This window comes from Maylandia zebra, linkage group LG12, assembly GCF_041146795.1.
Source record: "Maylandia zebra isolate NMK-2024a linkage group LG12, Mzebra_GT3a, whole genome shotgun sequence".
Lineage (NCBI taxonomy): Eukaryota > Metazoa > Chordata > Actinopteri > Cichliformes > Cichlidae > Maylandia > Maylandia zebra.
Window position 1 is genome coordinate 5,383,473 of NC_135178.1, and position 26,451 is coordinate 5,409,923.

Here is a 26,451-nt window from a genome sequence, read left to right on the forward strand (position 1 = left end):
GCTTATAGAAAAGAATGCCTTTCAAAACACACAGGTCACATGATCACAACTAAATCAAACGCTTTGGTGCGCTTCACCCCAGTTTTAACTGATGAAACAGTTTTTCAGATAATTGTCTACATAGAATCACTGTCTGATGGATTAAAAACCTTACATCCTCTGTGGGTTTGCTGTGTAGGACGACATGTTGATAGCAGGTTGAAAAGCAAAAGATGCACAACATGGTCTACAGGTACTCCCAAATGGAAGGACCTGCTATCCATGTATGGATGGGGGCTCATCTCTGTTTATGCACCAAAGAAACCTCAAGAATTGTTTGTCTTTGGAGAGTAGGCACACCTGGTGAAACATGCCCCTACATCACTGATGCTGTGCTCCTTGAAGCGCACTCCAACCGGGGAAGGACTCAAGACAGGCAATAGAGTCTTGTTCAAATTAAGTTCCTTGTAATGAAAGGAGCAGTTCAAGACCATTCTATTTTTGCCATTGCGCTGGACCATGTGATGAAGTATTTACCATCTCTCTTTGCTCTTGGGAGGTAACATCCGGTTGCAGTTTGGCTACAACACCACAGCTTACCAGTTTTTCAATTTCTGCATTGTTTGCAGCACCCATTGCTTAGATGTTTCTCTATACTCTTATAGTTTGGCAATATTGCCTCTTGGGTTGCTTGGAAAAATGGCATATCCTTTCTCCTCAACAAGGGTTTGGCATACCGGTACAGTATCTAAAGGGCTTTCTGATCCTCCTTGGACATTGTTACCTCCTTTTCACTTTTTTATGGTAGAATGTCAACTTGCCACTGTTTTTCAACACGCCTCTGAAGCTCAACAGATAGGGGGCTGCAGGAGGCACAGTTGCAGCTCTAGCTGTGACTCAAGAGTCTTTGCTGTGTCTTGCAGTGTCCAACCCTTGCAGCTGTCCCCTCTAGTGATTCAAAGTGCACAGGTTCTGCAGGGTTTATAAGGTGCAGCTGCGAAACTTGGCTGAAGGTTTGTAGGCGTAAATACTCGAGAAGTCTGTAGATTGCTTGAGGAAAGTAGCTGGATATGAATGTTGAGCTAAATCAAAACGCTAAGTAGTGAAGGCATGAAATATTTGCTAGTTCTCATGGAAAGGTCCTCAGGAGTGCCTGTTAATCCTAGCTGCTAAGCTGAAGATGAACGTAGCATGGTGCAGTCAGAGCCATCATGCAAGACAGCATAAGTGTCCAGTGTCATGTCTCCATGTTTCAGTAGGACTTTGATCACTTTAAGCAGAACACAGGAGAGGTCTGAAGGTTTGTCTAGTTGGAGGACTTCGGTGGCAGAGCTCACCAGGAAAGTACCTTCCTTCACACTCTTGATGTTGACCTCCTGTAGGATCCCGAGATGTTTGACTTGATGTATGGTGCACACTTTCTTCAGGTTGCACTGTACTGCTAGATGTGATCTTTCACATCACCAGCAATGTTGGTTTGTCTTAACCCAGTCTATGATTTGAACCTTATCAAAGGATTTGAATGTTAGTCCTCTGTATTGCAGTATGGACAGTAGGCTTTCAGTGGGCCTTTCTTGCTCTGAGCAGACGATTTGCAGTTCAGTAGCTCAATAGACTGCTTTGCCAGCAGATTCTCTGTGCCATGGAGTATAGTGGCTGTGCGTGTTACTGGCTTTGACTCTTTCAGGTGCTGATTTCTGGATGGTCCTCTCTCTGTCCTTTTGCTATAAACTTACCAAGTATCTAAATGTTTCCATGTTTTCAGCTTCAACCAGTCACATGTGTCTCCAAACCTCAAACCTCATTTCAGCTGGCAGCTTACTAAGGAGTCATGACACGTGAGAACCGCAAATCAGTTTCACTTAACCATCCAGACCAAGGGTCTTCAGTATACCAACAAGAGCACAAATCTGCAGCACAAAATTCTCAAAAGTCCCCACATCCCCACGACGGATATCTGGTGCATCCATGACACTTGCAATCTTTCTGTGAGTTTAACTGGTGGGGCTGGAATAGAAGGAGTTTTACATTCTCTTTTGTGCAGTTATGTATGATGGCTGGTATGCAAGGGAGGAATGAGGTTTATACTTGTTTTGTTTTGTTCTTTTGTTTGGTTGTTTTGTTTTACTCTTTTGCTTCGAGCTCTATCTACATGAGCTGCATGCTAAATGATCTTTTGTTAAAAGGCTTGGCATAATAAGCATGTGCTTCAGCCAGTACCTTTTTGATTAGCCTCATCTCATGCATTCTTACTTTGTGGTAGATCTTTATTCTGTATTCATTGAGAGATTTGAATGCTAATCAAATAAATACATTTTTAAAAAAAATACTGGAATGATGTTATGATGGGTTTTTGTGCTGCTAAAGAATGGTGCTGGTCCCAGATGGTTGGTGGGTGCTTGAGTCTGATAATTGGGATGGACACTGGCAGCTAACTGCCCATACAGGCGAGACTTCTAACTCTACTGGATGATAGGTGGATGGATGAATGCTCACACTGTTGGGCATCACCTCAAATCTCTTGGAACCCTGACGGAGTAGGTACTAAAAAAGTACCAGGTATCAGGTACTATCACCTGGCTGGTGGCTGGTGTTTTTAGAGACACGGCTGCAGCCTTTCAGCTTGCAGCCGAACATACACACTACTAACAACAACACTCAAGACCCAATACAGCCTTTTAATACAGATGATCACTGATGCTACTCAGGTGTGTCCACCTTGCCGCAGCTGCACCACTGACCACACCCCGCCACATAAATATTAATGGAAGTGACTTGAGCCACATGCCTCTATGTCAAAGTTGCTAATGGTAACATTACGTCCAGCAGTTCATGCAGCAAGTCCTCCGGCAGGCCAGGCAGCAAATCCTCCGGCGGAGGTGGCAGGTGATTGGTTGCAGTTGGTGAGTGAAGATGCAAAGTGTTAAGGAGAAAATCCTGTATAAGCGGATGAAGGGAACTCAGTAGCCAGGGGAGACCGGAAACCAAGCAATACTTCTCCTCAGGATGATCCAGCCACTTTTGGGTCCATTGTTTGGTCACATTGTTCTGTCATGATATGGCTGTGTGGCAGGCAGGATGTAGACCCAAATGCAGGACTCGAACTCAAAGTGTTAACCAAAGGAGGCTGCTTTATTGCACTTGCAAAACACCATGAAAAAACACTTGCAAAAAACAAACCAAAACTCGAAACTAAATGCTAACAGAGCTAGGGAACTCGGAAGGAAAAACGCATACACATAGGAGTGGTGAGGGGACGACGCGACACTGATAGAGAGAAACCCAGGGCTAGGAGCACCGCTGGGAGTAATAAGACATAACATTCAAGGGAAAACAAAACTAGACACGCTGACATGAGACACGGGACCGTCAAAGTAAAATGAGATGAACACAAGAAACACAAAGGAAGCACAGAGAACACCTAAACACTGGAAAAAACAACAACAAACCTGAAAACTCTAAATATTAATAAACACAAAACATGAACATGGAGTCACCAGACTCCAGACCATGACACTTTGAGCTCTACTTTCTACTGTCCTCTACAGTCATTTCATCATTGTTCATTAGCACGTCTTTGAAATTACCAGGTTTTATATCATGACAGACATCACAATTTCGGCATCATTAAACTGTTCTTTGAGACCCTCTTCAATCTGGTGACAGATGCTGTTATAACTGATGTCTGATCCCTGGTGTCCAATCTGGTGACTATCGCCCTGTAGCCCTCACCTCAGTAGTGATGAAGTGTTTTGAACGCCTGGTCAGAGACTTCATCATTTCTTCACTACCAGACACACTGGACCCACTACAGTTCGCTTACCGTCCAAATCGTTCCACAGACGATGCCATCTCTCATCTCCTCCACACATCACTCACTCACTTGGACACTAGAAGGGGGAATTATGTTAAAATGCTCTTCATAGACTACAGCTCTGCATTTAACACCATAATTCCCTCCACACTCACCACCAAGCTGGAGCATCTGGGACTCAGCTCATCTATGTGTCAGTGGATCTCCAACTTCCTAACTGGCAGACCACAGGCAGTAAGGATGGGCGGACATGTCTCAGCCTCCACCACTCTCAGCACTGGAGCCCCCCAGGGGTGTGTTCTGAGCCCCCTGCTGTACTCTCTGTACACATATGACTGCGTGGCCACTACCAGCTCCACCACCATCATCAAGTTTGCTGATGACACCGTCGTGGTGGGCCTGATCTCTGATAACAACGAGACGGCCTACCTGAAGGAGATTAGGAATCTGGAGAACTGGTGCCAGAGGAACAACCTCCTTCTAAACGTCAGTAAGACAAAGGAGCTGATAGTGGACTTCAGCACTACCAGACCCCCGTCATCAACGAGTGCCCAGTGGAGAGAGTGGACAGCTTCAAATACCTCGGAGTTCACATCACGCAGGACCTGTCATGGTCCTGTCACATCAACTCCGTGGTGAAAAAGGCCCGTCAGTGTCTCTACCACCTCAGACGCTTGAGAGACTTCCAACTGCCCTCCAAGGTGCTCAGGAACTTTTACTCGTGCACCATAGAGAGCATCCTGACGGGAAACATCTTAACCTGGTTCGGGAACAGCACCATGCAGGACAGACGAGCTCTACAGAGGGTTGTGCGGTCAGCTGAGCGCACCATCCGCTCCGAGCTCCCTGACCTGCACTCAATCTACAGCAGGCGGTGCTGGACCAAGGCCAGGAAGATCGTGAAGGACCTCAGCCATCCCAACAACGGACTGTTCTCTCTGTTGAGGTCAGGAAAGCGATTCCGCTCCCTGAAGACCAACACAGAGAGACTGAGGAGGAGCTTCTTCCCGCAGGCGATATGGTCTCTCAATCACACCACCACACAGTACTGACCCACACATATAGTTCTTACACACACACTGGACATTCTGGACATTGTTTTCACTTCATCACTTAAATCACTGCTGCTGTTATTGTGTATATATTTATTTATACTTCTTGTGTATTTTGTTCATACATTCTTATATAGTTCTATATTGTGTATTTTGTTGTACAGTTATTTTATTTTCAATTTAATTTATATATTTTATCTTATTCTTTCCCAGTGTGTTGTACAGTTATTTCATTTTTAACCTTAATTTATATTTTATTCCTTCCTAGTTAAATTTACCCTTTTTAATTTTTCATATTTATTTCCTATCTTATTCATAGCCTTTTCCTTTTTTGTTTTCTTTAGGTCACGAGCAGTTGTCAAAGCATTTCACTACATATCGTACTGTGTATGACTGTGTACGTGACAAATAAAAATTTGAATTTGAATTTGAATTTGGTCCATGTGAATCTGAAGAAGAAACACTCAGTGCATCATGGGAATCCCTTAGCAGCCTACACCTATTGCAGCATAACTAAGGGAGGATTCAGGGTCACCTGATCCAGCTCTAACTATATGCTTCAGAAAGGAAAGTTTTAAGACTAATCTTAAAATAGAGATAGTGTCTGTCTCCCAAATCCAAACTGGAAGCTGGTTCCATGGAAGAGGGGCCTGAAAACTGAAGAACTCTCCCTCCCATTCTACTTTTAAATACTCTAGGAACAAAAAGTAAGCTTGCAATGCGAGAGGGAAGTGTTCTAATGGGGTGATTCGGTACTATAAGGTCATTAAGATAAGATGGGGCCTTATTATTTAAGACCTTGTATGCAAAAAGCAGGATTTTGAATTCAATTCTGGATTTAACAGGGAGTCAATGGAGGGAAGCCAATATCGGAGAAATTTGCTCTCTCTTTCTAGTCCCTGCCAGTACTCTTGCTGCAGCATTTTGGATTAACTGAAGGCTTGTCAGGGAGTTTTAGGACATCCTGATAATAATGAATTACAGTCGTCCAGCCTAGAAGTAATAAATGCATGAACTATGTAACCCACCTAAAATTGCATCATGAAATTAACTGCAGTTCCCAAAGAATGTCAGTAGGTGGCACTCTGAGATTGTGTAGTGCTTGTGAACTTGAATCGTTATCGCGAAGGAGAACAACGTTAAGGCTACAAATGCTGGTCGGAGCAACTCACCAGGAATTTTTCCCTATTTCTTGTAAAAAAAAAAAAAGGATTTTACTCTTCCGCTTGTTGGGAAATGCGGACATTTTTGGTTGATGCCGATGTACCTCTTTTATGATCCCTGTTCATTTCCGGTGAGTTGACTCACTACGTTAGCATAGCAAGCTAATCGTTAGTTAAGTGTAGTGTAAATTCTATGTGTTTTTTAAGTGCTGTATTATCTTTGATACTCTAAGCCAATCGGAGATGTTTTTTTCTGAAAGCTAGGAAGTAAGTTTTATTTCCTGTAAGGAGATGATAATCAATCAATGATAATCAATGATATAAGTGACCATTTACCAGTCTTTGCATCTTATAATTGCCATTATAAAATTAACAGAAATGAACACAAGATTATTTACAAAAGAATTCGAACAGAGAAGACATTTAACTGTCTTAAAAATTAACTTTTAAAGCAAGAAACTTCTTCATGTTCATGTTTATGAACACGAAGAAGTTAATAAACCTTATGAAGCATTTTTAAGAACACATTAAACACACATTAGTAACACATTACTTGGTAAAAACTGCCAGGTGATTGAAATCAACAGGAAACACAACTATGCAGGAAGACCATGGATGACTAAAGGACTGCAAAATGCCAGGAAAAAAAGAATACCCTATATTTTATATATATATATAATATTTTATTAAAAGGTTAGAACACAATAAAGAAAACACAAAAGGTATATGGAATGTCATAAACAGTACAATCAAAAATGAATCAAGGAACAATGATTACCCTGGGTACTTTATAGAAGGGACAAAAAGCATTAACAAAATGAAAGAGAAAGCAAATGGTTTTAATGAATTCTTCTTAAATATGGGGCCAAAACTGGCAGAGGAAATAAAGGCCGATGGAATAGAAAGGAACACTGGTGAAAATATTGAAAGGAATAGAAGCTCAGTGTTTCTAAGAGCAGTGGAAGAGAATGAAATATATGACATCGTTAGAGGACTTAAGAACAAAACCAGTACAGATTGGAATGACATTGATGTTGTAACAGTAAGAGAGTTGCTGATTATTTATGGTATTGGAAAACCGTTAAAATACGTTTTCAACTTGTCTTTTCAAAAAGGTTTTTTTCCTGAAAAAATGAAAGTTGTTCAAGTTATTCCAATTTACAAAACAGGTAAAAAGCATCACTTTGCAAATTATAGACCAGTGACTATTTATAAAAAGTTTATAAAAATTTATAAAAAGATTTGACAGTTTTGTGGACAAATGTGAATTGCCTACATAATAAGAAGTACACACTTGGAGTTTTTTTAAATTAAAAAAACTGTTCAATACCAGGGCTGCCACGATTAGTCGACTAGTCACGATTACATCGACTATCAAAATCGTCGAAGACTAATTTAATAGTCGACGCGTCGTTTGAAGCTTTGTAAGATCCCAAAAGACACAGGAATAAGTAGTAGGATTTAAGAGTGTAATAACGGACTGAAACAGAAGATTCCAAAAATGGCAGCAGCTAGTTAGTTTTAATATTACTCTTATTATTCTTTCTGGGTCACAAAATAAATGTTTAACATATTTCAGGAGAGAATGTAGCTGTGTAAACTTCAAATATGTGCTCAGTTTATCAAGACACCACATATTTTCAAAAGCGCCCCGACATTTTCGGAGACGTCTGTTACCCACTAGCTCGATAGCTAGCCGGGGTTCAAGGCTCGCTAGAGCCGGTGAGAACACCAGACTCCTGGCAAACCATTTTCAAACCCACCGCCGTCTTTCGCTACTCAGGTTAAACATGATATCCAAGTCACTTAGATAACTTAAAAATGTTATTGTTTGGCTTTTTTCAGTATTTTATTTGTTCCTGAGTAAATTGGTTTGGCTGAGATTAAAGTTATAGTTTTTACACAGCTGAATAAACGTCAAGCAGACAGCTGATCATCAGAAGTGTGAGATGCTTGAGAATTTACTCCGGTGCCCTGTTATATTTTAGATAGCAAGGAGCAGACGGCTGAGTTTATTAAACTTCACCGAAACAATCTGCAAATTTAATTAAAATTTAATAAACTATCATCTTGTCTTTATTTTTTAGTTAGCACATACACTTAAAGCTGTAAGCTAATGATAGTTATATTAGAGCAGATGCATGCTGGTGCAGTAAGCTCTGTGTTGCATGATCTGATTAGTGGACTAATCGCAAAAATAATCGGTGACTAGTCGACTATCAAAATAAACGTTTGTGGCAGCCCTATTCGATACTGTCAGTCATGAAATTCTAATAAAAAAAATGGAAAGTATGGGTTTAGGGGAGTGGTTTTGGAGTGATAAAAAGCTATGTAGTGAATATGCAACAATATGTACAAATAAATGAGTAGGAATCTAAATTGATGGATGTTGCTTGTGACATACCTCAAAGATCAGTATTAGGTCCAAAAGAATTCATGGATTCTTTATTGTCATTCGCATCACATGTTTACATGAGGTGTAACGAAAATTACGTGCACGTGGTCCCGGAGCGAAAGAAACAGAATAAAAAGAAAACAGAATAACAAGTAATAAGTATTTCAAATAAATTAAGTGCAGCAACCTGAGTATTATAAATGCAAGTATTAAAATAATACAAATAAAATAAATAGAGTGCAACAACCTGAGTACCAGTATGGAGTATAGATATAGAAATGTAGGTATAAATACTTTAGCAGCAAATGGCATGATGTCTAGCATTGATAAAGTGACGATGTCAGTAGTGATTAGGTGCTACAATAACAGTTCTTGTCCATTATTGACTGAGAAGTCTCACAGTTTCTGGAATGAAGCTGTTTCTCTGTCTGGTGGTTTTGCATTTAATGCTCCTGAGCCTCCTGCCTGGGGGGCAGAAGGTTTATTATGTATAAAAATTATATTTGCCAAGTATCGAAGATTCTAAAGTTTGTAATATTTGCAGATGACACAAATATATTTTGTTCAGGTGTGGAATTGCCACAGGTTTTGGAGGTGATCACACAGGGATTAAAGATATTAAAGAAGTGGTTTGATATAAATAAATTATCATTAAATCTAGATAAAAGCAAATTTATGTTATTTGGAAACCATAAGAAAAATATCGAAGTAGAAATATGTGTTGACAATGTATATTTAGAAAGAGTAAATGAAATAAAATTTCTTGGTGTGATCATTGACCACCATCATTGTTAGGGGGAAATTGGAAAGGAGGCATTGCCGTTCTGGGGAAAACAAAGCAAATCTTGGATCAGAAAGCACTTCACATATTATACTGTGCTTCACTACTACCATATATGAGCTATTGTGTAGAGGTCTGGGGAAACACATGCAGAAGTAATACACAAACAATAACTATAATGCAGAAAAGGGCCATTAGAATAATAAATAATGCAGGGTACAGGGAACATACAAATGCACTCTTTATCAAAATGCATGAAATTCCAAGACTTGGTGAAGTTTGAAACAACGCAAATAATATATAAAGCAAGAAATAAAATGCTTCCAAAAGACATCTGTAAATTGTTTATAGAAAGAGAAGGGGGGTATAACTTAAGAGGAAAATGGAATTTAAAAATACAAAGTCCTAGAACGACAAAGTATGTCTATCTCAATAGCGGGAGTTAAATTACGGAACAGTCAGAACAGAACAAATAAAAGAAAGTAACAACATAAACTAGGGCTGGGCGATATGGCCTAAAATTCATATCGCGATATAATTTGAAGCATGTGCAGTAACGATATATATCGCGATATATTCTTTTCTTCTGTATAACGTATTTTCCGCACTATAAGGCACTTAAAATCCTTTAATTTTCTCAAAAATCGAGAGTGTGCCTTATGTATGAATTCTGGTTGTGCTTACGGACCTCGAACCGATTTTGGCGTGCAGAAATCTGTTAAAAAATGTTTTAGTACAACTTTGTTAAGCCGCACTGCTTGATGGATTGTCAGAGCATTACAGCTGCTGTAGTGAGGAGCCTCGCGGAGTAATCTGGGTCCAAAACTCCGTCTGCTTCAGGTCCCAAAGTCAAAGGAACACTGAGAGTTAAAAACGGTCTAAATTCTTTCATCTTTAATAAAATTATCAGCGTGTAACAATTAAGTTTAACATCCATGCGTCCATGAAAACAGAAGTTATTACATTTAACGGAGTTAGAAGTTAACAGGAAGTTAGCTCGCTAGTTTACACCTAAACATGACATACCATGTTCTGACTGAGAGATTTTTGAAACTAATTCAAACGTACAGCTCTGCTACCACTTCCAACATAAATGAAAACAGGAAACTAAACAGCAGTGGCGTTTGTAGGGTTACTGAAGTTGGACTACCTGGTATATAATGTTGTGCTACGTGATTGCTAGCGACACAGCTATTTAAGCATAACATTAGCACAGTGAAGGATGAAGGATGAACGCCAACTTTTTTTTATCACTCATTAAAACTTAACATGAGGGATTCTGGTGGTCAGGGACAAATGCAATCGCATAGCAGGATGCTATACACGGGCCAAACTTCAGTCAGGAGAACAACTAAGATTATTCATCCACAATACGAGGTTAGTTATTAATATACTGCAACAACATGAGAATAGAACAGCTGCGAGAGAATTCAACATTAATGAATCAATGTTACGGAAGTGGAGGAAGCGCAGTTTTTGGCTTTCCCCATATTTCAAAAGTGCTTCATCTCTTTGCTATGACTGTCGCCCAGCATAATTTGCAGATGATAATGGTTGTAGCCGCTGCGATGCTTTCAACCAAAACAGGCGCAGTTTGATGACATCATCAACATGCGCCATCGCGATAGAGTGATATAGTCAAAATCTCTATCGTTGGCCAAAATTATATCGTTTATCGTTTATATCACCCACCCCTAACATAAACCAGTTTAAAATAAAATATAAAAAACAAATCTTAAACAAATATAAGAATGAAGAAAACGGGGTAAACCCAGGACCGTAATTGAAGTGATGTTTTGGTTTGTTTGTTTCATTATTTGTGAATCTAATTTACATATTCTGTCTTTATTTATATGAAAGAAATGATATTGTCATTTTTTTGTTTGTTTTGCTGTTGTTTCATTTGTTTGTTTGTTTAATTTAAGACTAAAAGAAAATTAAATGAATGAGATGTAAACTTTGAGGGGGTAGGGGCAAATAAGTGTATACTTCTGCCTACTCCTTTTCAAACAAAAGAATTGAATGATATTATGTAATGATGGTGAATGTACATGTTTGAAATAAAAATGAACTGAAGTGAAATAAATATGACCAGTCTTTGAATAAATAGTACTGCGACCACGTTTTGTACTTCTCTCGTGCATCGATGAGGTGCATTCTCACAATTCAGTAAGCGCTGGATTATTGTTACTGCTGTTCACAAAAGAGGAGATGTGAGTTAATTTTGTGTGATAAGTGCCTATGGAAACCGTTTTAAGGTTCTTTAATTCTGTTATTATCGATTGCATTAAGTTGTCATTTACGAAAATGAGAGGTGTATGGTCACTAGTGTTGATTAAGTTGTTTTATAATATTAATGCAAAATGTGTTCACTGCCCTGTGCAGGTTGGTCTTTTTGTTGGAGTGTGAAATTGTGCGAGTGAGACCAGTAAATTCACCTGCAGCGAGCCAGGATTCAGGATCCCAGCTGCGATGGAGGAAGGTTTGCAGCCTACTTAGAAGTGACAGACGCGTTACTTCCTGACAGATAAGCTTATGAGATCTCAAAACAATACACTGCCTGGGTAGTACTATTAACATTAACACTATCCACACACACTTCACACACCTGAACAGAAAAGACTGAAAAGAACTCTGAACTGAGTACACAGGCTGACAAACATGGACTATTGGAATTTTCTCATTGTGAATTGTTGAATGACTATTTATGGTTTTGTTTAAATAAATGTTAACTGTTCTTTTAGCTGTGTGTCACGTGCTCCTTAGTCGATTTCTAGAGAACATAAACCCAAGATCCTAACTTCCTCTACGTTCTGTAGTGGTAAAGTATCATGTGTTACAACTAGGTTTTTAGCGTCACGTTGAGACAGGATATTCCTCATTTCAGAGATATTGCACAAATGGAAGAAAGCAGTCCTACATATTTGTTTAATATGTGCATTGAAGGACATATCCTGGTCAAAAATTACTCCAAAATTACTTTCCTGCAACCAGGAAAGAAATTACTAGCCAGGGAGACGTGGCTAGTCGTTGCTCCATTATTTATTCCAATTCAAGCTCATGCAGTCTTTTGTTACTTTATAGTAGTACAACTGTGTATTTACTTTTTCCAAAAATAGCTCACATTATGATGATGATGATGAAGCTTTATTTGTCACTTGCAGTTGCCTGCAGCAAAATTGGACCCCTTCTGACCATACATACATTACACAAACATCACATTGGGGAGACAGGTCAGAACAGGGAGCTTACAGAAAAACAGTGAAATGTACAACACAATAGGGGAGTGGAGGAGGAAAAAAGAGAACTCTACTCAGACTGAGCTCCTGGTAGGGGATCAGTATGAGAACAGAAAACAAAAATTCCTCAGCACAAAAAGCACATGAATCTTCACACTGTAACACCATGAAAACACATGACAAGCAACAGGGATGGGTAAATGGGGTGAGAGGTCGCCAGTGTAGACAGCAGCATGATTCCACGCTGGCCCGGTCAATCGCCGTCTGCATCGGGTGGGTGCAACCATTGGAGGCGTTTGGAGGGGGGAGAGTGTACATCTGCGTCAGTGTACGTGTGTGTGTCCTGTTCAACTTGAGAGAGAGTGTCCTTTTACCTGGTTAAGCAAAGTCAACAGTCCTGATCCGACGCAGGTGTCCTTGAAGGATACGATCAGAGAGAATTTCTTGTTCAGGAGCCAAATGAGTGAAGGAGATGATTGTTTGGGTTAATGTGAACAACTGCATGCAATTTCACAGTTGGTCTAATGTCCATCACTGGTCACTTGATCTGTCAATTTCCCATTGCAGAGCCGTGAGCTTCTCTAAGATCTTATCCATATTGCGTTCAATAAACGCAGTGTGAGTACTCAGAGATTGCCCATCGTCAATCACGTCGGCCAGCCTTGTGGGACCGCTTTCTTTGTTTTCGATAAGCCAGGTTCAAGCCAGCTCCAATCAGCCAGAACTCTGTTATCATGGTTCCGAATGGGTAGATCTCGTTCAACGTCCTCTATTGAGAGTGTCGCCAGACACATGACGCAACCGACCATCAAGTATCCGGCAGCAAGGGGCTCTGCAGGACAATCAGGCTCTCCCGAGCCCAGGCTTCTCATCAAAAATAGGGTGTCAATTTCGTTAAGGGACCAGTTGATCAAATTCATAATTCTTTAGGTCTTAGAGAACAAGACTGAGAGACTCTCTGAGGGTTAGAAAGTTACACGAGAATACACAAGGACATGAGAAGCCAAGCAGGAAAGATAAGGGAAGGGAGAGGGAAAAGATGCAACTGCTTCCGTCAAGAGCGAGATAGGATTTCACATATTCTCAATACGTGTTCCGTTATCAGATAGACAAAGAGAATGAACATATTCCACTGTCATAGACAAAGCCGATTTTCTTATGAAACTCGCTTCAAAATGAATGCTAAAAAGATAATCCATGAATTTCGAAAGATTCCGAAAGAATGGTGTAATCACTACCATCTTGATATGTGCACTGAATTTAAGTAAATACTTTATGGCAGAAAACAAACAACTAAAACAACACACTATAAAGGTGGAGCCGATCAGTAACATTACAGAACGTTGAATTTACTAGACTAAACAATGTTTCTGTGCTTTCAGTTTCTGACCTTAATAACTAATCTATGCAATATATCGGGTGTGACTGCTTTTATTTTCTATTTCTGGTACAATACTAGCCTGCAAGCAGGAAAGAAATGATAAGGCAGGGAGTACATGTAACATTATGAGAAAACAGTGCTGAGCATGCTTCTGACTACTAACAACAGGCCAAACCATGGTCTCACACTGCCACCTACTGGTACAAAAATGGAGCATCAGCTACAAATATCCCAGACTAGTTACCAGGTCTATAGTTAAAACTAGTTAATTTAGAGGATTTTCAAAAGAAAATATCACTTACATTTAAAGTAAAATAGCTGAAATATAAGTTAATTCACATAAGTGTGATTAGACGTTAGTGGCTATCACACACACACACACGTTCATACTGTTGCTCTTTGATTAGATAACTCTATGGCTGCTGTCAATATACAGGCGAAGCTTACGGGTTATGCAGCCAACTTTGTAAGTTGGAACATTAAGTCTATGAATCACCCTGTTAAGCACAAAAAGGTGCTTACACAACTGAAAAAATCTGATATGTCTTTTCCACAGGGGACTCACCTTTGTATAGCAGACGGATATAGATTGAAGACTGGTTGGGTTGGCCAAATAGTCCATTCCAACTTTAACTCTAAGACAGAGGGGTGGCCATCCTTATGGGTAAAAACGTCCCATTTCCTGTATCAACCATTTTATCTGATCCTATGGGTCCTTATTATGGGTCCGTATTACTGTGGTTGGCCAACATTATGGACTTTATGGACAACTTTATGAACTGATTTAAGCCAACATTTACGCCCCCAAATGGGATGATGAAACCTTAATTGTCTATTAATTCTCGTGAATTCTGGATATGACAACACACAATCTCATTTTAGCTGGAGGTACAAGCTGTGTGCTCTCTAACCTAGAAAGAAGCTCTAATAAGGATACTCATCCAGGGCATGCTCCGACTATATTCCTGTCCACAAAATGTTCTATTGGATAAATTCATTTGTCACTGATAAATGTCCTCTTCCACTTATTGAAACTTGCAATTATCAATCTATTGTTATTTCAGATCATACCCCCCTATTGATGAGATGGGGGTTGGATGCCTCACAGCCCTCCGCCTCTGGCAGTGGCCCTTTCTACTAAGGAGGCAAGAGTTCTGCATGTCCTGGTGACCCTCCACCTGTTTCACAGGTGGGTGCAGCCTGATCTATCTAGTGAAAGTCTAGACAGACCAGACCAGCTCAACCACACAGACACTTCCTACCCGATTTGAGGACAAAAGCAGAGTATGCAATATGTGGGACAAACAAACACACACACACACAAATGGCAAATGTGAGATCATGGGAATCTAAGCAGCTTGAACCGAAAGTGACTAAAAATTGTCAAGGCTGAGCAGGACTCAAGCGCAGACTACGAATCACAATAAACATTTTTTTTATTTACATGACACAGAGTGCACTATATACAAGTGGGGAGAAGGGGTCCAGCGAATCCAGAGGTCCATGGAGGGTGGGGGGCTCCACAGGCTCACTGCAACTGCCACACTCACGAACAGGGTCTCAAGGCGGGGCACGGAAAATCTATATACAAGGACAAAATGTTAAATGCCAAGCAAAGCACAAAGAGAAATCAAAATATTTCCAAAGCTAGAATTGCACTAACGAATGTTACACAGTAGTCCAGCGACAAAGGGCTCCAAGCAACTGCCTTCAGAAGTGGCTGGTAAACAGGATGATGAACCTCAGGTGAGAAATTGCTTGCAGGTGTGAGGACAGCAACCGGGAGCCCATGATTAGGTCCGCCCAGGCATCGCGTTGTGAGCAGGGAAGCAAGAAAGAAAGTGAGAGAAACAAAAACAAATACATATACATGTAGCGTAACTGGACCATGACAGTAATATTTCAGTTTGATCAACCATCTCAACAAGTTCAATTACTTTCTTTTCAAGCTGCTTACACTACATTGACTTATGTTTTTACACAATCTCAGAAGAGGAGAGCCACTGAGGGAACGCCTTCCGCCCTCCACACACTCACTCACAGATCAGTTGAAAGGGACAGAAGAAATGGCAAAAGTGAGAATATCTCACACACACACAACAGAGGGGGAAGAGATAGAGAAATTGGCAAATGTGAGATCATGCTAAGCAGCTTGAACTGAAAGTGACTGGAAATGTTTACGTTTGATCAGCCACCCATCCATTCTCTGCTGTGTTTCTTTTCCAGTGTCACAGGGCAGCTCGAGCCTATCCCAGCTATCTTAGGGCGAGAAGCAGGGTGCACCCTCGACAGGTCACCAGTCTGTTACAGGGCTAACACATAGACGCAGAAAACCATTCGCACCTATCGCCAATTTACACTCTTCGATTACCTATTGCCACTAACTGCAGGTCGTTGGACTGTGGCAGGAAGCCGGACTACAAGGAAAGAACCCACGCAAACACAGGAAGAACATGCAAACTCCACACAGAGCGACGGTAGAGCTGAACTCAAGACCTTCTTCCTGTGCGGTAACGGTGCTAACCACTGTGCCGCCCGCGTGTGAGCAACCGTCTCCCAGAAATTTAAAAAAGTTCAGTTACTTTCTTTCAAGCTGCTTACACTACATTGACTTTTGTTTTTACACAATCTCAGAAGAGGAGAGCCACTGAGGGAACGCCTTCCACCCTCCGACGCCTCCACCGTGACCTCCACTTCTGAGAGGAATTGCCCACAGATCAAGCATGGAGTGTGCCTGAATGGACATACAGAACTCCAAGGTTCGGCCCAGTGTTGAGGGTTTTCCCAAAGGAGAGGGCCCGGCGGGCGGTGCCTCACAGCCCTCTGCCTCTGGGAGTGGCCCCTTTCTACTAAGGAGGCAAGAGGTGGCCAGGAGTCTGTCAGCGAGTTCTGCATGTCCTGGTGACCCTCCACCTGTTTCACAGGTGGGTGCAGCCTGATCTATCTAGTGAAAGTCTAGACAGACCAGACCAGCTCAACCACACAGACACTTCCTACCTGATTTGAGGACAAAAGCAGAGTATGCAATATGTGGGACAAACACACACACACACACACACACACACACACACACACACACACTCACTCACAGATCAGTTGAAAGGGACAGAAGAAATGGCAAAAGTGAGAATATCTCACACACACACAACAGAGGGGGAAGAGATAGAGAAATTGGCAAATGTGAGATCATGCTAAGCAGCTTGAACTGAAAGTGACTGGAAATGTTTACGTTAGATCAGCCACCCATCCATTCTCTGCTGCGTTTCTTTTCCAGTGTCACAGGGCAGCTCGAGCCTATCCCAGCTATCTTAGGGCGAGAAGCAGGGTGCACCCTCGACAGGTCACCAGTCTGTTACAGGGCTAACACATAGACGCAGAAAACCATTCGCACCTATCGCCAATTTACACTCTTCGATTACCTATTGCCACTAACTGCAGGTCGTTGGACTGTGGCAGGAAGCCGGAGTACAAGGAAAGAACCCACGCAAACACAGGAAGAACATGCAAACTCCACACAGAGCGACGGTAGAGCTGAACTCAAGACCTTCTTCCTGTGCGGTAACGGTGCTAACCACTGTGCCGCCCGCGTGTGAGCAACCGTCTCCCAGAAATTTAAAAAAGTTCAGTTACTTTCTTTCAAGCTGCTTACACTACATTGACTTTTGTTTTTACAGAATCTCAGAAGAGGAGAGCCACTGAGGGAACGCCTTCCGCCCTCCGACGCCTCCACCGTGACCTCCACTTCTGAGAGGAATTGCCCACAGATCAAGCATGGAGTGTGCCTGAATGGACATACAGAACTCCAAGGTTCGGCCCAGTGTTGAGGGTTTTCCCAAAGGAGAGGGCCCGGCGGGCGGTGCCTCACAGCCCTCTGCCTCTGGGAGTGGCCCCTTTCTACTAAGGAGGCAAGAGGTGGCCAGGAGTCTGTCAGCAAGTTCTGCATGTCCTGGTGACCCTCCACCTGTTTCACAGGTGGGTGCAGCCTGATCTATCTAGTGAAAGTCTAGACAGACCAGACCAGCTCAACCACACAGACACTTCCTACCTGATTTGAGGACAAAAGCAGACTATGCAATATGTGGGACAAACACACACACACACACACACACACACACACACACACACACACACACACACACACACACACACACACTCACTCACAGATCAGTTGAAAGGGACAGAAGAAATGGCAAAAGTGAGAATATCTCACACACACACAACAGAGGGGGAAGAGATAGAGAAATTGGCAAATGTGAGATCATGCTAAGCAGCTTGAACTGAAAGTGACTGGAAATGTTTACGTTAGATCAGCCACCCATCCATTCTCTGCTGTGTTTCTTTTCCAGTGTCACAGGGCAGCTCGAGCCTATCCCAGCTATCTTAGGGCGAGAAGCAGGGTGCACCCTCGACAGGTCACCAGTCTGTTACAGGGCTAACACATAGACGCAGAAAACCATTCACACCTATCGCCAATTTACACTCTTCGATTACCTATTGCCACTAACTGCAGGTCGTTGGACTGTGGCAGGAAGCCGGACTACAAGGAAAGAACCCACGCAAAAACAGGAAGAACATGCAAACTCCACACAGAGCGACGGTAGAGCTGAACTCAAGACCTTCTTCCTGTGCGGTAACGGTGCTAACCACTGTGCCGCCCGCGTGTGAGCAACCGTCTCCCAGAAATTTAAAAAAGTTCAGTTACTTTCTTTCAAGCTGCTTACACTACATTGACTTTTGTTTTTACACAATCTCAGAAGAGGAGAGCCACTGAGGGAACGCCTTCCGCCCTCCGACGCCTCCACCGTGACCTCCACTTCTGAGAGGAATTGCCCACAGATCAAGCATGGAGTGTGCCTGAATGGACATACAGAACTCCAAGGTTCGGCCCAGTGTTGAGGGTTTTCCCAAAGGAGAGGGCCCGGCGGGCGGTGCCTCACAGCCCTCTGCCTCTGGGAGTGGCCCCTTTCTACTAAGGAGGCAAGAGGTGGCCAGGAGTCTGTCAGCGAGTTCTGCATGTCCTGGTGACCCTCCACCTGTTTCACAGGTGGGTGCAGCCTGATCTATCTAGTGAAAGTCTAGACAGACCAGACCAGCTCAACCACACAGACACTTCCTACCTGATTTGAGGACAAAAGCAGAGTATGCAATATGTGGGACACACACACACACACACACACACACACACACACACACACAGATCAGTTGAAAGGGACAGAAGAAATGGCAAAAGTGAGAATATCTCACACACACACAACAGAGGGGGAAGAGATAGAGAAATTGGCAAATGTGAGATCATGCTAAGCAGCTTGAACTGAAAGTGACTGGAAATGTTTACGTTTGATCAGCCACCCATCCATTCTCTGCTGTGTTTCTTTTCCAGTGTCACAGGGCAGCTCGAGCCTATCCCAGCTATCTTAGGGCGAGAAGCAGGGTGCACCCTCGACAGGTCACCAGTCTGTTACAGGGCTAACACATAGACGCAGAAAACCATTCGCACCTATCGCCAATTTACACTCTTCGATTACCTATTGCCACTAACTGCAGGTCGTTGGACTGTGGCAGGAAGCCGGACTACAAGGAAAGAACCCACGCAAACACAGGAAGAACATGCAAACTCCACACAGAGCGACGGTAGAGCTGAACTCAAGACCTTCTTCCTGTGGGGTAACGGTGCCAACCACTGTGCCGCCCGCGTGTGAGCAACCGTCTCCCAGAAATTTAAAAAAGTTCAGTTACTTTCTTTCAAGCTGCTTACACTACATTGACTTTTGTTTTTACACAATCTCAGAAGAGGAGAGCCACTGAGGGAACGCCTTCCGCCCTCCAACGCCTCCACCGTGACCTCCACTTCTGAGAGGAATTGCCCACAGATCAAGCATGGAGTGTGCCTGAATGGACATACAGAACTCCAAGGTTCGGCCCAGTGTTGAGGGTTTTCCCAAAGGAGAGGGCCCGGCGGGCGGTGCCTCACAGCCCTCTGCCTCTGGGAGTGGCCCCTTTCTACTAAGGAGGCAAGAGGTGGCCAGGAGTCTGTCAGCAAGTTCTGCATGTCCTGGTGACCCTCCACCTGTTTCACAGGTGGGTGCAGCCTGATCTATCTAGTGAAAGTCTAGACAGACCAGACCAGCTCAACCACACAGACACTTCCTACCTGATTTGAGGACAAAAGCAGAGTATGCAATATGTGGGACACACACACACACACACACACACACACACACACACACACTCACAGATCAGTTGAAAGGGACAGAAGAAATGGCAAAAGTGAGAATATCTCACACACACACAACAGAGGGGGAAGAGATAGAGAAATTGGCAAATGTGAGATCATGCTAAGCAGCTTGAACTGAAAGTGACTGGAAATGTTTACGTTAGATCAGCCACCCATCCATTCTCTGCTGTGTTTCTTTTCCAGTGTCACAGGGCAGCTCGAGCCTATCCCAGCTATCTTAGGGCGAGAAGCAGGGTGCACCCTCGACAGGTCACCAGTCTGTTACAGGGCTAACACATAGACGCAGAAAACCATTCGCACCTATCGCCAATTTACACTCTTCGATTACCTATTGCCACTAACTGCAGGTCGTTGGACTGTGGCAGGAAGCCGGACTACAAGGAAAGAACCCACGCAAAAACAGGAAGAACATGCAAACTCCACACAGAGCGACGGTAGAGCTGAACTCAAGACCTTCTTCCTGTGCGGTAACGGTGCTAACCACTGTGCCGCCCGCGTGTGAGCAACCGTCTCCCAGAAATTTGAAAAAGTTCAGTTACTTTCTTTCAAGCTGCTTACACTACATTGACTTATGTTTTTACAGAATCTCAGAAGAGGAGGGCCACTGAGGGAACGCCTTCCGCCCTCGGACGCCTCCACCGTGACCTCCACTTCTGAGAGGAATTGCCCACAGATCAAGCATGGAGTGTGCCTGAATGGACATACAGAACTCCAAGGTTCGGCCCAGTGTTGAGGGTTTTCCCAAAGGAGAGGGCCCGGCGGGCGGTGCCTCACAGCCCTCTGCCTCTGGGAGTGGCCCCTTTCTACTAAGGAGGCAAGAGGTGGCCAGGAGTCTGTCAGCGAGTTCTGCATGTCCTGGTGACCCTCCACCTGTTTCACAGGTGGGTGCAGCCTGATCTATCTAGTGAAAGTCTAGACAGACCAGACCAGCTCAACCACACAGACACTTCCTACCTGATTTGAGGACAAAAGCAGAGTATGCAATATGTGGGACAAACACACACACACACACACACACACACACACACACACACACACACACACACACACACACACACACACACACACAGATCAGTTGAAAGGGACAGAAGAAATGGCAAAAGTGAGAATATCTCACACACACACAACAGAGGGGGAAGAGATAGAGAAATTGGCAAATGTGAGATCATGCTAAGCAGCTTGAACTGAAAGTGACTGGAAATGTTTACGTTAGATCAGCCACCCATCCATTCTCTGCTGTGTTTCTTTTCCAGTGTCACAGGGCAGCTCGAGCCTATCCCAGCTATCTTAGGGCGAGAAGCAGGGTGCACCCTCGACAGGTCACCAGTCTGTTACAGGGCTAACACATAGACGCAGAAAACCATTCGCACCTATCGCCAATTTACACTCTTCGATTACCTATTGCCACTAACTGCAGGTCGTTGGACTGTGGCAGGAAGCCGGAGTACAAGGAAAGAACCCACGCAAAAACAGGAAGAACATGCAAACTCCACACAGAGCGACGGTAGAGCTGAACTCAAGACCTTCTTCCTGTGGGGTAACGGTGCTAACCACTGTGCCGCCCGCGTGTGAGCAACCGTCTCCCAGAAATTTAAAAAAGCTCAGTTACTTTCTTTCAAGCTGCTTACACTACATTGACTTTTGTTTTTACACAATCTCAGAAGAGGAGAGCCACTGAGGGAACGCCTTCCGCCCTCCAACGCCTCCACCGTGACCTCCACTTCTGAGAGGAATTGCCCACAGATCAAGCATGGAGTGTGCCTGAATGGACATACAGAACTCCAAGGTTGGGCCCAGTGTTGAGGGTTTTCCCAAAGGAGAGGGCCCGGCGGGCGGTGCCTCACAGCCCTCTGCCTCTGGGAGTGGCCCCTTTCTACTAAGGAGGCAAGAGGTGGCCAGGAGTCTGTCAGCGAGTTCTGCATGTCCTGGTGACCCTCCACCTGTTTCACAGGTGGGTGCAGCCTGATCTATCTAGTGAAAGTCTAGACAGACCAGACCAGCTCAACCACACAGACACTTCCTACCTGATTTGAGGACAAAAGCAGAGTATGCAATATGTGGGACACACACACACACACACACACACACACACACACACACACACACACACACACACACACACACACACACACACACACAGATCAGTTGAAAGGGACAGAAGAAATGGCAAAAGTGAGAATATCTCACACACACACAACAGAGGGGGAAGAGATAGAGAAATTGGCAAATGTGAGATCATGCTAAGCAGCTTGAACTGAAAGTGACTGGAAATGTTTACGTTAGATCAGCCACCCATCCATTCTCTGCTGTGTTTCTTTTCCAGTGTCACAGGGCAGCTCGAGCCTATCCCAGCTATCTTAGGGCGAGAAGCCGGGTGCACCCTCGACAGGTCACCAGTCTGTTACAGGGCTAACACATAGACGCAGAAAACCATTCGCACCTATCGCCAATTTACACTCTTCGATTACCTATTGCCACTAACTGCAGGTCGTTGGACTGTGGCAGGAAGCCGGAGTACAAGGAAAGAACCCACGCAAAAACAGGAAGAACATGCAAACTCCACACAGAGCGACGGTAGAGCTGAACTCAAGACCTTCTTCCTGTGCGGTAACGGTGCTAACCACTGTGCCGCCCACGTGTGAGCAACCGTCTCCCAGAAATTTAAAAAAGTTCAGTTACTTTCTTTCAAGCTGCTTACACTACATTAACTTTTGTTTTTACACAATCTCAGAAGAGGAGAGCCACTGAAGGAACGCCTTCCGCCCTCCGACGCCTCCACCGTGACCTCCACTTCTGAGAGGAATTGCCCACAGATCAAGCATGGAGTGTGCCTGAATGGACATACAGAACTCCAAGGTTCGGCCCAGTGTTGAGGGTTTTCCCAAAGGAGAGGGCCCGGCGGGCGGTGCCTCACAGCCCCCTGCCTCTGGGAGTGGCCCCTTTCTACTAAGGAGGCAAGAGGTGGCCAGGAGTCTGTCAGCAAGTTCTGCATGTCCTGGTGACCCTCCACCTGTTTCACAGGTGGGTGCAGCCTGATCTATCTAGTGAAAGTCTAGACAGACCAGACCAGCTCAACCACACAGACACTTCCTACCTGATTTGAGGACAAAAGCAGAGTATGCAATATGTGGGACACACACACACACACACACACACACACACACACACACACACACACACACACACACACACACACACACACACACACACACAGATCAGTTGAAAGGGACAGAAGAAATGGCAAAAGTGAGAATATCTCACACACACACAACAGAGGGGGAAGAGATAGAGAAATTGGCAAATGTGAGATCATGCTAAGCAGCTTGAACTGAAAGTGACTGGAAATGTTTACGTTTGATCAGCCACCCATCCATTCTCTGCTGTGTTTCTTTTCCAGTGTCACAGGGCAGCTCGAGCCTATCCCAGCTATCTTAGGGCGAGAAGCAGGGTGCACCCTCGACAGGTCACCAGTCTGTTACAGGGCTAACACAGATACAGACAACCCTAGACACTTAAGAGCATTTCAGAGTTTCTCCACAAACTAGGATTTTGGAAAGAGGCCGGAGCACGTGGAGTGAACCCCCACAAAAACTTTGAGGACATGAGAAATCCATACAGAAAGACCTCAGCCTGATAGTGGAGTTGAACTCAGGACCTTCTTGCTGTGCGGGCAACTATATTAACCACTGTGCCACCGTGTTGCCCTTGTTTGTTCACCCGTCAATGAATTCATTTACTTCATTACTAAGCTTCTTACCTTTACACATGCACCCACACACAGGGGAAAGAGCTAGAGGAAATGGCAAATGTTAGATGATAATCTCTCTCTCACTCACACACACAAGACAAGGGGAGAGAGAAAGAAGAAATGACAAATGTGAGATCATCGCACGCACACACACACACACTCACAAACGCACAAACAGACACACACAGGGGATAGAGATAGAGGAAACGGCAAATGTGAGATCAAGCTAAGCAGGTTGAATCAAAAGTGACTGGACATATTTACGTTTGATCAACGGTCTCCAAAATGTGAGTGAAGTTGGCCCCCCCACCTTCTTCAAATCCAACAAAAGTGGTATCAAACGTTTGTGCTGCAAAAATTTTCGTTTGTGCTGCTATCATTTTAAAGATATTAATAAAAATTTCTAGAGGTCATCAGAGGTCAACCAGCCCCGTCATATTAATGGAATCAAACAAAATTGGTGTCAATCAGTTGTGCTATGTTTGTGCTGGTTTGTGCTGCTAAAATTGTTGTTTGTGCCGCTATCATTTTAAAAATATTAATAAAACAACGTCTTGATGCGTGCTTAATCATCCGGGTAAGTAAATTCCAAAAGGTTGATTCTGTTCATCCGGACACTTTCAGTGGGAGAAACGTTTCGTCACTCATCCAAGTGACTTCTTCAGTCTCAGCTGACTGCAGTTTTCCCCAATCTTATAAACAGTACATTTGACCTTTACATTTTCATTAATGTCTTTGAAAACAGAAGCAGCACAAACGACAACTTTAGCAGCACAAACCAGCACAAACATAGCACAACTGATTGACACTAATTTTGTTTGATTCCATTAATATGAGGGGGCTGGTTGACCTCTGATGACCTCTAGAAATTTTTATTAATATCTTTAAAATGATAGCAGCACAAACGAAAATTTTTGCAGCACAAACGCAGCACAAACGTTTGATACCACTTTTGTTGGATTTGAAGAGTGAGTGAAGTTGGCCCCCCCGCTCACGTCTCCAAGACATTTAAATGGATGTGCTGCAGGGATTGTCATAACATAACCTGATTAACATGTTATCTGCTGACTGTTAGGGGTCGACAAGCAAAACGAGCTCCTGGTACAAAATGCCTTACTGTTTCCCATTACCACAAATGATGCAAAGGTTGCTCTCCACAAATGTGGGCATAGTGTGCTATGAGTGCGACATAAAACTGTAGAGATAGAGCTTATGTGAGATGTTTGTGTGATGCTATAACAGAGCCGCAACAAATTTTTTGAAGTGATCAGCAATAGCTGTGAAGCTATTCATTACTGAGTTCATGTTTGGAACTTTGATTTCTGTTTATTTTTCTGTTTGTTTTCAATAAATTGGATGCTCAAAAAATGCTTTTGTCCAATTTCTGCTTGTTGCATGTTGAAGCTCTACTTGGAACCTTGTTAAGATCCAACCATGCAAAATATGACTTTTTTATTTTTTTGTTGCAATTTTTCAAGAGGTCTTAAACTTTTGATCGGGACTGTATCTCTATTCAGACCAGCTTGATTGTGACATCACAGAACAGAACCTCCCTGCAGTCTGTTGTTTTTATTGTGTGTGTGTTTTTTTTTTTAAATCTGCCATTGCTTTAGATATTTCAACCTTTTTGAAAATTATTTTCTTTTGCAGTTAGGATCCTTATTTGCTTTAAATCCATCACAGTACAGCAAACTAACCTTTTTAAACACAACCGAGTATTTTCCTGCAGCCTTTAAGTAACACAGTCTACCTAAGTTTGATTTGTAGCACGTTTCACACTATGTAAAAAACATAATGTTACCTGTACAGACCCAGTATGTGATTTAAAAACACGAGGACTTACACGTGATCTTTAAATGAGGAGTCCTTACCTTTAAATGTAACGTCTCTTCTTCCTCTCCTGTCTTGTCTTTCTAAACCTTCTTCTTGTCTCAGCTTGATTTCTTGTTTCTTCGTGTCAAACACCGCAGCCGGCGATTTGGCTACCAACGCACTGTGCTACACACTACACACAGTTTGTGTGTGCTTACATTTGTTGAGCTGATAGAAACGCTGCATTTGAAATTATCTGCCAATTTAAAAAAAAAAAAAGTCACTCCCTTTATGCGTCTTCCTCTTCGGATAAGTAGATCCCAACGTACCGAAGCCGCAACTTAGGGACACATGCCGTTTTTCCGGTCTTGTGGCAAAAAGAAAAAGAAAAAAAGAAGAAAAAACCCCAAGTGTCCCACTCTTAACTCCTGACCTTTTCAAATGTCCACAAAGTCCGCATTGACTCTACAACTTCCTTTATCTTCGTTCCCATGGTAACGAAGGGATACACATATTTATAAAGGAGAATGCGCTTCTATCTGATTCTATCTGAAAAACCGTTGAGAAGTGCTGTGGTTTTTAGCCCCACTTATTTGCGCTCTTCCTCTCCTTCATCGGGTGCAGCTTCACCTAGGGATGGATGGACACACACACACACACACACACACACCCACTGCTCCACCCCTCCCCTGATGCTGCTCAGCCACAAACCACACCCCGCCACAGGCACGTGCAGAGGGGGGGCTAGAGGGGCTTGAGCACCCGCCCCTTTCCTGATGGGTGCCCAAAGTGCCCTTTTGTTGAGGCAACTTTTTAAAAAAAAATTATTATTATTTTTATGTGTGTGTGTGT

The 26,451-nt window shown here is 43.2% G+C and overlaps 2 long non-coding RNA genes across 2 annotated transcripts; one reads left to right on the forward strand and one right to left on the reverse strand.

The window, feature by feature from the left end:
- Positions 1-4,434: 4,434 nt before the first annotated feature.
- LOC143421436 (uncharacterized) lies at positions 4,435-14,964 on the forward strand. The gene is made up of 3 exons (XR_013101076.1): positions 4,435-6,139; positions 11,570-11,666; positions 14,869-14,964. It is a non-coding gene; the product is annotated as an uncharacterized LOC143421436 (long non-coding RNA).
- LOC143421435 (uncharacterized) lies at positions 12,328-25,842 on the reverse strand. The gene is made up of 3 exons (XR_013101075.1): positions 25,659-25,842; positions 15,468-15,561; positions 12,328-15,385 (listed from the first exon to the last, which is right to left on the reverse strand). It is a non-coding gene; the product is annotated as an uncharacterized LOC143421435 (long non-coding RNA).
- Positions 25,843-26,451: the final 609 nt, after the last annotated feature.